At 37.6% G+C, this 12,388-nt stretch overlaps 1 protein-coding gene and 1 pseudogene across 1 annotated transcript in view; both read left to right on the plus strand.

Annotated features, from left to right (window-relative positions):
• The window catches only part of LOC137614911 (diacylglycerol kinase eta-like), a 773,025-nt gene that overhangs the window by 35,631 nt on the left and 725,006 nt on the right, over positions 1–12,388 (plus strand). The gene's annotated exons all lie outside the window — the stretch shown is intronic.
• Positions 10,513–10,642, plus strand: LOC137615557 (U4 spliceosomal RNA; annotated as a pseudogene).

Raw genomic sequence — 12,388 nt, forward strand, 5'->3', positions numbered from 1 at the left:
TATGAAAGGTAGAGGGTGGCAACCTTTCATCCACTCGCAACAGAGCCAGCAGTCGGCTAGAGTTGCAGGTGGCGGCCCAAGGGAGGACCGAAGAACACTCTTAAGATAGTGAGGTCTTCCGCTGGCAGACCGACCCGTCGTATGCTATCCCATAGTTCAACTATATGCGGGAAGCGTTGCAGTTCGGACTAACCAACGAAAAGACCAAGCCGAACCCACAACCCGCCGGCACGCAGTGGAGTTTTAGGACGGCGGACAGAGGTGTGATGGATAAGCCAACACAAAGGGATAGAGGGGGGAGGGGTGAGGGTCCTGAGGGGGAGTGTAGGGGGGAGGCGTAGCTCCCACCGGCACTCCCAGGGGTGGGGATTCTGTTCAGGTCTAGCCTACCTAGGTAGGAAGAATCCATTCTCCAGCCTAGTGTAGGTTAGCACAGAGAAGGTACAGCACTAGTGTCCTGTCCTAAACTATAAAGAAGCAGAATCCCCTTGGACTGCCTAACCTAGGCTAGAGGAGCTAGTCCCCCAGACTAGGAAAGACAGGGGTGGGACAAATCGCTAGGCCAAAGGGAGGAAGGGTCTTAACCCAACCAAGTGTGGACTAGGGGGAAGGGCAGAACCCCTCCACCTTCACTCACCAGCAGGGACTAAAAGGAGAGTACATTCTCCTAATGGGGAGCTGGGGGCAAACGACTGGTACTCTGAGATTCTGTCCCGAACTCAAAGCGCATGTACTATGGCAAGGAGTGGGGAAAGAAAAATCCTAGCCTAACCTTACCCGAATGCGATTCAAGGTAAGGAGGGCTAGGATGTAGCCTAGGCTACCGCAGAGGGAGGAGATTACCTTAGATAAGGTAACTGGGGAGGTGAGAAAGTATACAAGAGCCCTAGCGTTAGGTCAGGGGCAAGGGAGTCGACTACCAAGATCACCGAAACCCCTTGTATACTTCCTAGAGGGCGAAAAACATATGTGCAATCACTGAATCTTATATGTATAAATGCCTATATCTTCATTTTGTAAGTTAACACTAGGAACACTTATCATATCATGCAAGAAAGTAAACAAGAACGCTTAGGCTATCGAGCCTAGGGGCTAGGCTAGCAATCTAGCATGCGAATTCGGCTACCTACAATCGACGAAAATGAATATTGTCGGCATAATATAACTAATTCCTAATGTTGATTATAAGACCGGGAAGGTTGTTCTGGCTAACTAAATAAAGCATGCGAGGCGAACAACAGCGTCAGCATCATGACGCCTTTGGTCGGGGCACAGCTCCGCCACAAAACACAGAATTTTAAGATGAAAAGACGTTACTTTACGGCTGGAGCTTATTTATACAATACAAGAATATGGTACTCAACTTTCCAGAAGAAGGCGAGGCAGAAGATTGCGACATAACGAGTTACTTAGCAAAAACTGGGAAAAAACACCTAGTCAGAAACGCTACGTAAGAAGGAATGAGGAAATGGCGTGCAACGGTGACGTCAGTCGAGATGGCGGCCAACATGGCGACCGGATGTTGACGTTGCCGAGTACCGTAACAGTAACGGAGGAGGAGAACTTTGTAACGGCTCCTCCCATGACTTGTCTCACTTCCCCCTCGAAGCGTAAACGCTATGTGGGGTGCAGATAGGTATGTGACGTGTCAAGCATACGTCCCCTGTTATTATACGATATACTAAAGGGAAACCTTATGGGTACTCGCACCAGAAGTTAGAATTCTGTGAAACCTTTAGTTTAATTCTCTGTGAATATCTACTGTAGTCATAAATACCCTTAGGAAGCTACTGAAGGAACCTTCCATAAGGACGTCATGGCTTGATCCCAAAAAATGTAATTGTACAGTGCATATAAAAATGCAAAGAAAGTTACATAAAGATGTTGGTGTCAGTCAGACATTATGAAATCGTGAGGCTCCTTACTATATGTGACAACAATGACCTTTCATACTAATATATCATTTGGTAGAGAAGCAGGGAGATGACATGTAGAGAAATGAGGAGAGGTGAGAATAAAAGTATCTTTCCCTAGATTACTTGTACTACTTTACATCTTGTATCATTTATATAAAAGAAAGGGTATCCAATGGTAACAATAGACATTTAGTATTTTCACATCATTGTTATAAGTAAAAGAATATTTACATTCCAACATGTCATGCTTTTTGTAATATCTTGTTGTTATCCATAATTCTTCTCAAGGTTGTGTCCTGGTCCTAATCACGTGCCTACATAGATTACATTAGTTATTCAAATATTTAATTGAATGTCTACACTTTCCACGGCACTGGAACAAGAACGGAAATTATATACCTTTCAGGAGAATGGATAGGGAAAATATCACATACTTAAAGGTAACAGGTTTAATGATTTAGTAAGTGGCAAAGGGATTACATACAATTTCTCATTTATGGAAAAGTATAGCAGTGCTAAATGTCAATGTTACTTCTTTAATCTCTTGACCTTGCACTCTTTGTTAGGTTTGTTGAACAAGATTTTATGAAGTGGAAAATATGAGTTAAAGTTGTTATTATGGTTTTACCAAAATTAAAGACAAAGGCAAAGGTGACTAGCACTAGGTCTGTAGGGTACACGGGACGCAGCTGCCCATGTCTGTTGAACTATACGGTAACTGCCTCACCATCGTAGGGAATTCGGCTAATGCTTGATGTCATCTCAATCCCACTCCAGCACCAACCTGGGGGCACAGAAAAGGGGGAGAAGAGGTGAAGTCAAAACATGCTTAACCGACTTTTAGGCTAGCGGACTGTGCGGCGCGAACATTCTCATAGAAGACTGGGCATTGCTCCCTGACCTGGGGTTGTTTGTTACTATGTCTGTGTCAGATTTCAGCCACTCTGAAGCTGAGGAGAGTCGATATCTTCAAGACAAGATAAATCCATTACTTTCTGTTCACTTAGGTTTCCCTTATATAAAACATCAAGGTATTGAAATAGGAGGTGTTTCTTCGTGTCTCAGGTTGCAGTATTGTAGGCTTGGTCAGTGTCTATCTGTTTCCTAGCACAAAGTTACATATTTAGCTGTTTCTGGGGGTTGATTAGGTCGACAGCCGGGTTGAAAACAATCATGATTCAAAAAAATCTAAAGAATCAGTATTTTTCTATTTAAATCAGATTTTTGTGATTAAAGTCAATTTTCTTGATCTAAGTTATTTTTTTTTCCAATAATACCTATTTGCTGCTGCTGATTATTTCAGTCTTATGAGGGTATTGTCTGGTATTGAACTTGATGTATGTTAGATAAAACCATAGTTTAATATACATTACTCAAGATGAGTTTTCTCTTAAAAACCAAAATTCAGACTAAGGATTTAATCGGAGCGGACAAGTTATAGTAACTAACAATGTACAGAGAAAAACAAGCGAAACTGCAATCAAACAAAAATGCACATATACAGCAGTTTATTTCAACATACAGTGCACAGTAAGAAATGAAATTAAAACATATTAAGGACTTCTCCATATGTGTACTGTAATAGCAAAAAAAATTTTAATTCCTTTTAACGCTGTTAAAAAAATCAAGACCTTTATAATTTGTTTAATTGCAACAGCAACTTCAATGAAGGTAGTAGGTTGGCTGGGGCACCAACCGCCCATTGAGATACTACCGCTAGAGAATTATAGGGTCCTTTGACTGGCCAGACAGTACTACATAGGACCCTTCTCTCTGGTTATGGTTCTTTCCCTTTGCCTACACAGACACCGAGTCTGGCCTATTCTTTACAGATTCTCCTCTGTCCTCATACACCTGACAACACTGAGATTGCCAAACAATTCTTCTTCACCCAAGGGGTTAAGTACTGTACTGTAATTGATCAGTGGCTACTTTCCTCTTGGTAAGGTTAGAAGAGACTTCATCTATGGTAAGCAGCTCTTCTAGGAGAAGAACACTCCAAAATCAAACCATAGTTCTCTAGTCTTGGGTAGTGCCATAGCCTCTGTGCCATGGTCTTCCACTGTCTTGGGTTAGAGTTCTCTTGCTTGAGGGTTCACTCGGGCACACTTCTATCTAGTTTCTCTTCCTCTTGTTTTGTTAAATATTTTAAAGTTTTTTTAGGAAATATTTGTTTTAATATTGTTACTATACTTAACATATTTTTTTTTCTTTATTTCCTTTCCTCACTGGGCTATTTTCTCCGTTGGGGCCCCTGGGCTTATAGCATCCTGCTTTTCCAACTAGGGTTGTAGCTTAGCATTTAATAATAATAATAATAATAATAATAATAATAATTAAGAACACCAAGTGTACCCAAAATATTATAGCTATTAATTATGGTTTTTCTCATTTGTTGCAATACTTATGAATAGTAACTAGTTTTGGAAGTTTTTCTTAAGGTAATTTTTGACAGTATATTTCATTTTGATTTAAATCATTATTTTTTACTCTGATTTAACTTGATTTAAATAATTTTATGTAAATAAAAACAACACTGGTCGACAGTATCTTTGTTGAATTACAATGTGACCATTTAGACTAATGGGTCTTGAACAATATTTAACTTTCCCTTCCCTACACCTCTCTATTAGGCTTGTTCAACACCATGATCCTGAAAATACAGCCCGTACACTGTAATACACATAGTTGAATAAAATTCAGATTAACAACACTTACTATTATATAAAAGGTACCTTTTTCAAAAATGCAGGCAGTGATACAAAAAGCGTTGAGTACTTTATTCAAATAATAAAGAATAAAAAAACAGCATAATTAATATTTGGTGGGGGTATGTACTTGTCTGGCCACCGCTTTCATTTCTGCCATGGGTGTCCTCGTTCCTCCTCTAACTAGGTTGTGTTCTACATAACATGACGTAACACTTTAGCTTTTGCTTGGGCTTGCGTGAGCTTAATGTGAACAAAAAAGATAAAAGGAAAAGAGAGCGTAACTATATCTGTATGTGGTCGTTAAGGGTATTCATTTAGGATATCACCAACTCTTCCTTGGAAATTACCATAGATATCTTACTATAAATATGTTATTGGTGTAAAAAATGTCTTGTTTTATGGAACATGTTGAAAAACATAGGTAATTCATTTTTATATTTACTGATGGCTCCAAATCTGGAGTATATAGCAGGGCCTTTAACTGTAGAGGTGCACTTCCCCTTAGTATCTTCTATACTTACTACCGAACTATATGGCATACTAACCGTTATTGAAAAAAATACCATTAAAAGAGGAGGACAATTTTACAATTTTTAGTGATGCAAGAAGTAAGTTCCTAATTCCTGTAACCCTTTAGTTTTTAAGATTTTAAATTAGCTCTTATTGTTCTACTGAAAGGTGTAACAGTTCAATTTTCCCGGGTTCCGGCACACTTAAGTGTGTCTGGAAATGAGGAGGTAGATTTACTGGCAAAGAATCCTGCAGCTGAGCTGCTACCAAAAAGGTATCACATCGTCTTTAATTATTTTTCATCTAGCATTAAGAATAGATTTTATAATAATTTGCAAGAGCATAGGGGTAGTTTAGATAGAAATAAAATGAGAAAAATAACTAAAGTTATATCTCCTTGAAAGTATAACATGATGCCCTGAAAGCGAGAGACTACTCTTTGTCGTCTTTACATTGGCCACACTTGGTTGACACAAGTTTCTGATGTTAAGGTAGTAGGTTGGCCAGGGCACCAGCCACCCGTTGAGATACTACCACTAGAGAGGTATTGGATCCTTTGACTGGCCAGACAGTAATGCATTGGATCCCTCTCTCTGGTCACAGCTTATTTTTTCATTGCCTACACTTACACAGAATAGTTTGGCCTATTCTTTACATATTCTCGTCTTTCCTCATACACCTGACAACAAGGAGATACTTAACACTTCTTCACCCAAGGGGTTAATTACTGTACTGCAATTTGTTCAGTGTACTTTCCTCTTGGTAAGGGTAGAAGAGAGACTTTTGTTGTGGTAAGCAGCTTTTCTAGGAGAAGGACACTCCAAAATTAAACCACTGTTCTCTAGTCTTGGGTAGTGCCATAGCCTCTGTACCATGGTCTTCCACTGTCTTGGGTTGGAGTTCTCTTGCTTGAGGGTACACTCAGGCACACTATTCTATCTTATTTTTTTTTTTTTTTTTTTTTCTTCTTGTTTTTTTTGAAATTGCGTGTTGGGCAGGCTTGATAGAAGGGCCATGGATGCCTGGTGGTTTATCAAGAGGTTGTCTTTTCCTTTTTCTGATTATTTTTCTTCTCAAAACCATCCTTACTGTCCTCTCTTTAGTTGAAGTGGCTATCCTGGAGGGTATTTAGCCTTGCATGGTGTATCGGCTCCTCCGTGTTGATCAGTTTTTCCGACTTTTTACTATAGTCTATGGGTATCATCAATCACTTTGTTTATAATTCTGTACGTATTGTTTTTGTTATAATTCTTGTTAATCTAGTTTTTAAGTATGATGTCTCTTTTTTTTATTTCTATTAATTCTTATGCTGTCTGGAGACATTGAGCGAAATCCGGGACCAGTACGTCCTAGATTTCGTCAATGTCGTCTTCTGTATTGCAATATTCGTGGTCTTCATGCAAATATCCAAGACCTTACAGTTGCGTCCAGACATAATGATATCCTTTTGTGCTCAGAAACTTTGGTTTCTAATATGAGGCACTCATCTGAGCTCCTTATAACTGGTTTTAAGAAGCCAATAATGTTGAAACGTGATGCCATCCCTAGGGCCAGAGGAATGGCGGTGTATATTAGGACCGAGTACCCTGCTTCTCATAAGTCCTGCTATCAATGTGGATGTCATGAGATTCAGGTAATAAAATTTTGTGGCAGGCATAACAACTTTTATGTGTGTTCGATCTACTGGAATCCAGACATAGATGATTCTATCTTCGATTGTCTTCTTACCATTATGGCTAAGATACAAGATGATAGAAAGGCTTCTTTTGTGTTTGTTGGTGATTTTAATGCTCACCATAGGGAGTGGTTAAGTTCTATCTCTCCTACCGATCGCCATGGCTTAAGAGCTTTAGACTTTGCCTCTGAATCAGGCTGTGAGCAAATCATAAATGAAGCTACTCACAGGTCTGGTAATTGCTTGGACCTCGTATACACTGACTCCCCTGGCGTTATAACTAGTAAGGTTGGTTCTCCAGTCGGGACATCTGATCATGCCTTGATTTCATTATTAGTGAAGACTGAGCAGCCTGTCCCTGATATATCATATTCTTGTAAAATTTATATGAAATCCCAAGCAGACTGGAATGGGATTTTACATGATCTTTTGTGCTTGAATTGGTCACAATTATATAATAGTGTAGATCCTGTTGTCCCTTTGAATGAGAATCTAGTCAACATAATTGATAGGCATATCCCTTCTCGTGTGTTAAGGTACCGAGTGAAGGACAAACCGTGGTTCAATGATGATTGTAGACGTGCTTATTTGGAGAAACAGGAGGCCTATCATCTTTGGAAGGGTAACAGATCAGATTTGACCTGGAACAACTATACTCAGCTTCGAGCTTTAGCTCAGAGAGTTTATGCCTCAACTGAAAAGGAGTACAATTTAACCATAAAAGAAACACTTTCTGGTACAACTCAGGAACATAAATGGTGGTCTACCCTTAAATCTGCACTCTTTGGTGTAGATGCAACAGTTCCTCCTTTACTTAAACCAAATGGCTCAGTCACTCACTGTCCAAAGGAAAAGGCAACCCTTTTGGCTGATGTTTTTGACAGTAAACAGAGTAATGAAAAACTTGAACTTCCTCATTCCTGTTTTCCTGAGGCTAAACTAACTAGTTTAGCTTTTTGATCTCGTGAGATTAAAGCTCTGTTGGTGGACCTTGATGCTTATGGAGGTGTAGACCCAAATGGTATTTTTCCTTTGTTTTTTATAAAGACAGCAGATTTTTTAGCTCCAAAGTTATCTGTTATTTTGCGCAAGTTAGCAAGAAGAGGAGCTTTTAGCACTAGTTGGAGAATTGGTAATGTTACTCCTCTATGTAAATGTGTTTGTAGTAGCTCAAGTCCCACTGATTACCGCCCAATTTCCATAACTCCCATATTATCTAAAGTTATTGAACGTCTTCTGGCAAAACGTCTTAATAGGTTTGCTGAAGGTAATCATCTACTCCCTAGTTTGCAATTTGGTTTTCGTAAAGGCCTTGGAGCATGTGATGCCCTTCTTACAATCTCCAATGCTGTACAGAAATTCCTTGATTGTGGTCGGGAAGTTCGTATGATTGGCCTTGATTTTAGTGCTGCCTTAGACCGTGTTAATCATGAGGCCCTTGTTTTCAAACTGAAACAGTTGGGAGTGGGTGGATCGTTTCTTCGCATTATTATTGATTTTTTAAGTAATAGATCTCAAAGAGTTGTTGATGGGCACCATAGTGATTATAGGAATGTGATATCCGCTGTTCCACAGGGTAGTGTTCTTGGCCCATTACTTTTCATACTATATACACATGACATGTGGTTTGGCCTAGAAAACAAGCTTGTTGCATATGCAGATGATGCTACTCTCTTTGCATCAATTCCATCCCCTGAATGTAGATCTAGGGTTGGTGAATCCCTTAATAGAGATTTAGCTAGAATTAGTGCATGGTGCAAATTATGGGGTATGAAGTTGAATCCTAACAAAACTCAAAGTATGATTGTAAGTAGGTCAAGGACGGTGGCTCCTCAACATCCGGATCTCAGTATTGATAATGTTTCTTTAAATATGTATGACTTTCAAAATTTTAGGTGTGATTCTGGACAGTAAATTTACTTTTGAGAAACATATAAGGTCTGTGTCTTCTTCAATTGCACAAAAAATAGGCTTATTGAGAAAGTCTTTCAAGATTTTCAGTGATCAATCTATTCTGAAGAATGTTTTAATTCTTTCATTCTACCTTGTTTTGAGTATTGTTCTCCTGTCTGGTCTTCAGCTGCTGATTCTCATCTTAATTTGTTGGACAGAAACTTACGGTCTATTAAATTTCTTATTCCTGATCTAGATATTAATCTCTGGCACCGTCGTTCAATTAGTTCATTATGCATGTTGCATAAGATTTTTCATAACTCTGACCATCCTTTACATTCAGATAGATCTCCCTGGACAATTCTATCCTGTTCGTAATACTAGGCAGGCAGTTAATTCTAATAGCCAGGCCTTCTCCATCATAAGACTCAATACTACGCAGTACTCTAGAAGTTTTATTCCAGCTGTTACCAAGTTGTGGAATGATCTTCCTAATCGGGTTGTTGAATCAGTAGAACTTCAAAAGTTCAAAGTTGGAGCAAATGCTTTTTTGTTGACCAGGCGGACATGAGTCTTTTTATAGTTTATTTATGACATATTTGTTTTTGATGTTGTTAATAGTTTATATATGACATGTCTGTTTTGACGTTGTTACTTATTTTAGAATAATTTATTTTTAATTTGTTCTCTTCAGTTATTTATTTCCTTATTTCCTTTCCTCACTGGGCTATTTTTCCCTGTTGGAGCCCCTGGGCTTATAGCATCTTGCTTTTCCAACTAGGGTTGTAGCTTGGCTAGTAATAATAATAATAATAATAATAATGTTGGGCTGATACCAGCCATATTGCTATGACTGTTTGGTATCTCTGACAGTGGGTCATTTGTTGACTGAATGCCCCACTTTTAGCACCTCAAGAAATAATCTGTTTGAGGCTCAAGATGAAAATGGCATGTTTGCCCTTGCCAAGATTATTGGGCAGGATGTGTTGTACTATGCTAATGGTATTGTGCAATCCCCCCTCGCTATTTGCGGTAGTTAGGTTACAGACAGCCGCGAAAATGGGATTTTCACGAATAAATGTCGCACTATTGTCGGCTAACTCCTTACATAAAATGTCAGTCCCTTGCCACGAGCAGGTGCTCGAGCTGAAGATTAACACAGTAAATACTGCCTAATATTGTTTTGATTTGGTTTTTACAACAGTTATAATCATATGTGCATTGTACATTACATTTCCACACATGTACACTATGTACTGGACACAGTAAGGTTACAATACAGTATTGTACTAAAGTAAAGCTTTACCAAGTCGTCATCATCCCCTTACTGTTCTATATAACAAAAGTTTTTCCCATCTAGTAATACTGTACTGTAATATGATACTCAATAATACTGTAGTGTATATTACTGTAATATATGTATAGTAAATTCTTTGCAGTATAGCTTAACTTTGCTTACTTTAAGTGTTTGGTGTTTTTGCTCAGACGACTTGTAGCCTCCGCATTTTCTACAGTATAATCTACAGTAATTATATTTATTTCATCTTTTACTTCAATGAGCTAGAAAAATAAAAGATAATAAAAGTATCATAAGTAATATTACAGTATAATAATTTTATAAACGTATAGAGCCATAACAACCAAACCCACCCACCCCCCTCAAAAAAAATGAAATAAAAAGTTAGTCGCCTTTTAATAATGGCATGGTTTTTTCTACTTACATAGCAGTTTGGAAGAATTGACTTAACTACATATAATGTGCTTAGTATAATCATATACTATAGTTGTGTTTTAAAGTAAAATAATAAACTTTGCTCAATGGCAGTATCGTAACCAATGAGGGGTAACAGAGGTGCGATTATTGCTAGTTGAAAATTTGAAGTCAAATGAAAATAAGAATTGATTTTATCTTTACAGTAAAAACATTCCTTTGGGATTGTGTAGGGAAGTATATGTATTTTGCCATGATGGCAGTAGACAGTATGCTTACATAATCTCATTGATGAATTTATAGTTATAATCATTGCCGAAACTCACATTTTTTTATTTTTTTATTTTCTTAAAAAGAAATACAGCTCATTTTATAAACTAAAAACATAAACACCTCGGTAATAATTGTTTGTTTGAAGGAAACAAACATAAAAAGGGCATTCGATTACTTTTCAATACTGATTCTCTCTTTCTTTCTCTCTCTCTCTCTCTCTCTCTCTCTCTCTCTCTCTCTCTCTCTCTCTCTCTCTCTCTCTCTCTCTCTCTCTCACTTTAATTAACCCTGGATAGGTATCGTTATTTGACCGCCTTAATTAGGTATCGATGGGTCGACCTCGACCCGAGGTCTAAAAAAAATTCATAGAAAATTCATTTACAAAGCAATTCCCAATCTTTTATTGTTAAAAAAAAAACTTCAAAGAATATTCTATTCTTCAAAAAAAGTAAATGAAAGCTAAGTTTAAAATAAATATTTATTACAAATAAATTAAAAAAGTAAGTATACAAATAAAAATTACTTTACAAAAAAGTTCACCTAAAATCTAAATATGAAAATAAACTAAAATATTCTTAGCACTTATTCCTTGATAATCACACACCATTTACTTAGATCTAGGGGGGCGAGGAATCACAAGGGAACGTTTCGTGACACGAGAAAAAATCTAGTGTATGTTTTTTTGGCTAAAAAAATCTATCCTTTTCAAAATTTTTTTGGGTAGGTAAATGACACAGTTAGTGGCTAAAACTTTTACAGGATATTGTATTATTATTGTACAACACAAATGTGTAAAAGAATCTGCACTTGGATATTATTTAAGGGATTTTGACAAAGGAAAAATCTATTTCTGGGGAGATACCTGTGACGCCCGGTGAAAAGGGTCCTTCTTTACACTTAACTTTTCTGATATAAATACTTCCAAATATACCAGAGAAAGTTAAAGTAGGGAATGCAGAGGTTACTACCCTCGCGCGAGCACCCAGTGGGCGTCGTGTATAAAGCAGGGGCGTGTGAAAACCACTATTCACAGGCTGTCTTCCATTTAGATAATTCCTTCATCAAAGGGAAGGGCCGTAACAGAGGCCCTAGCTACCTTACCTGAGCCACTCTACCGACGACAAAGTCCACCCAGAAAATGTTTTATAAAGGGGCAATTTTTTTTTCTTTTTTTTTTTTTTGCAGAGTTATATCATGAAATTTTTCAAGACAAATCCGTATATCCATTGCTTAGTATAGCATTTATGTATGAAAATATTTGGAAGGTAAAATCTGCTACATGAAATGAAGAAAGATATATCAATCATATAATTGTTCGAGGATTTGCAGAAAAATATTATGGTAGCTAGAATGAAGTTTATAGATTATTTTGCAATTAAAAATAAATAAAATAGTGATCATAATTAAGTTATCATAAAGGTACAAATTTACAAAAACAGGAGAAATTTTAAACTATTTTATACGGGGTAGAAAACATTCACAAACACTTTACAACAATCCTTTTTTATACACACCTAAACACTACTGCACATTCGATAATTATATAAAGATTTAATATTGCACAACTTACCTTTTTTGGGCTCAAGCCATGGCGTCCTGATGGAAGGTTCCTTTTTGGTAGCTTCCTTGGGTAAATAACTACTAGATATTCCCAGAGAATTTAACCACAGGTTATCACAGAATTCTAACTTCTGGAGCG

Source organism: Palaemon carinicauda, chromosome 21, assembly GCF_036898095.1.
Source record: "Palaemon carinicauda isolate YSFRI2023 chromosome 21, ASM3689809v2, whole genome shotgun sequence".
Classification (NCBI taxonomy): Eukaryota; Metazoa; Arthropoda; class Malacostraca; order Decapoda; family Palaemonidae; genus Palaemon; species Palaemon carinicauda.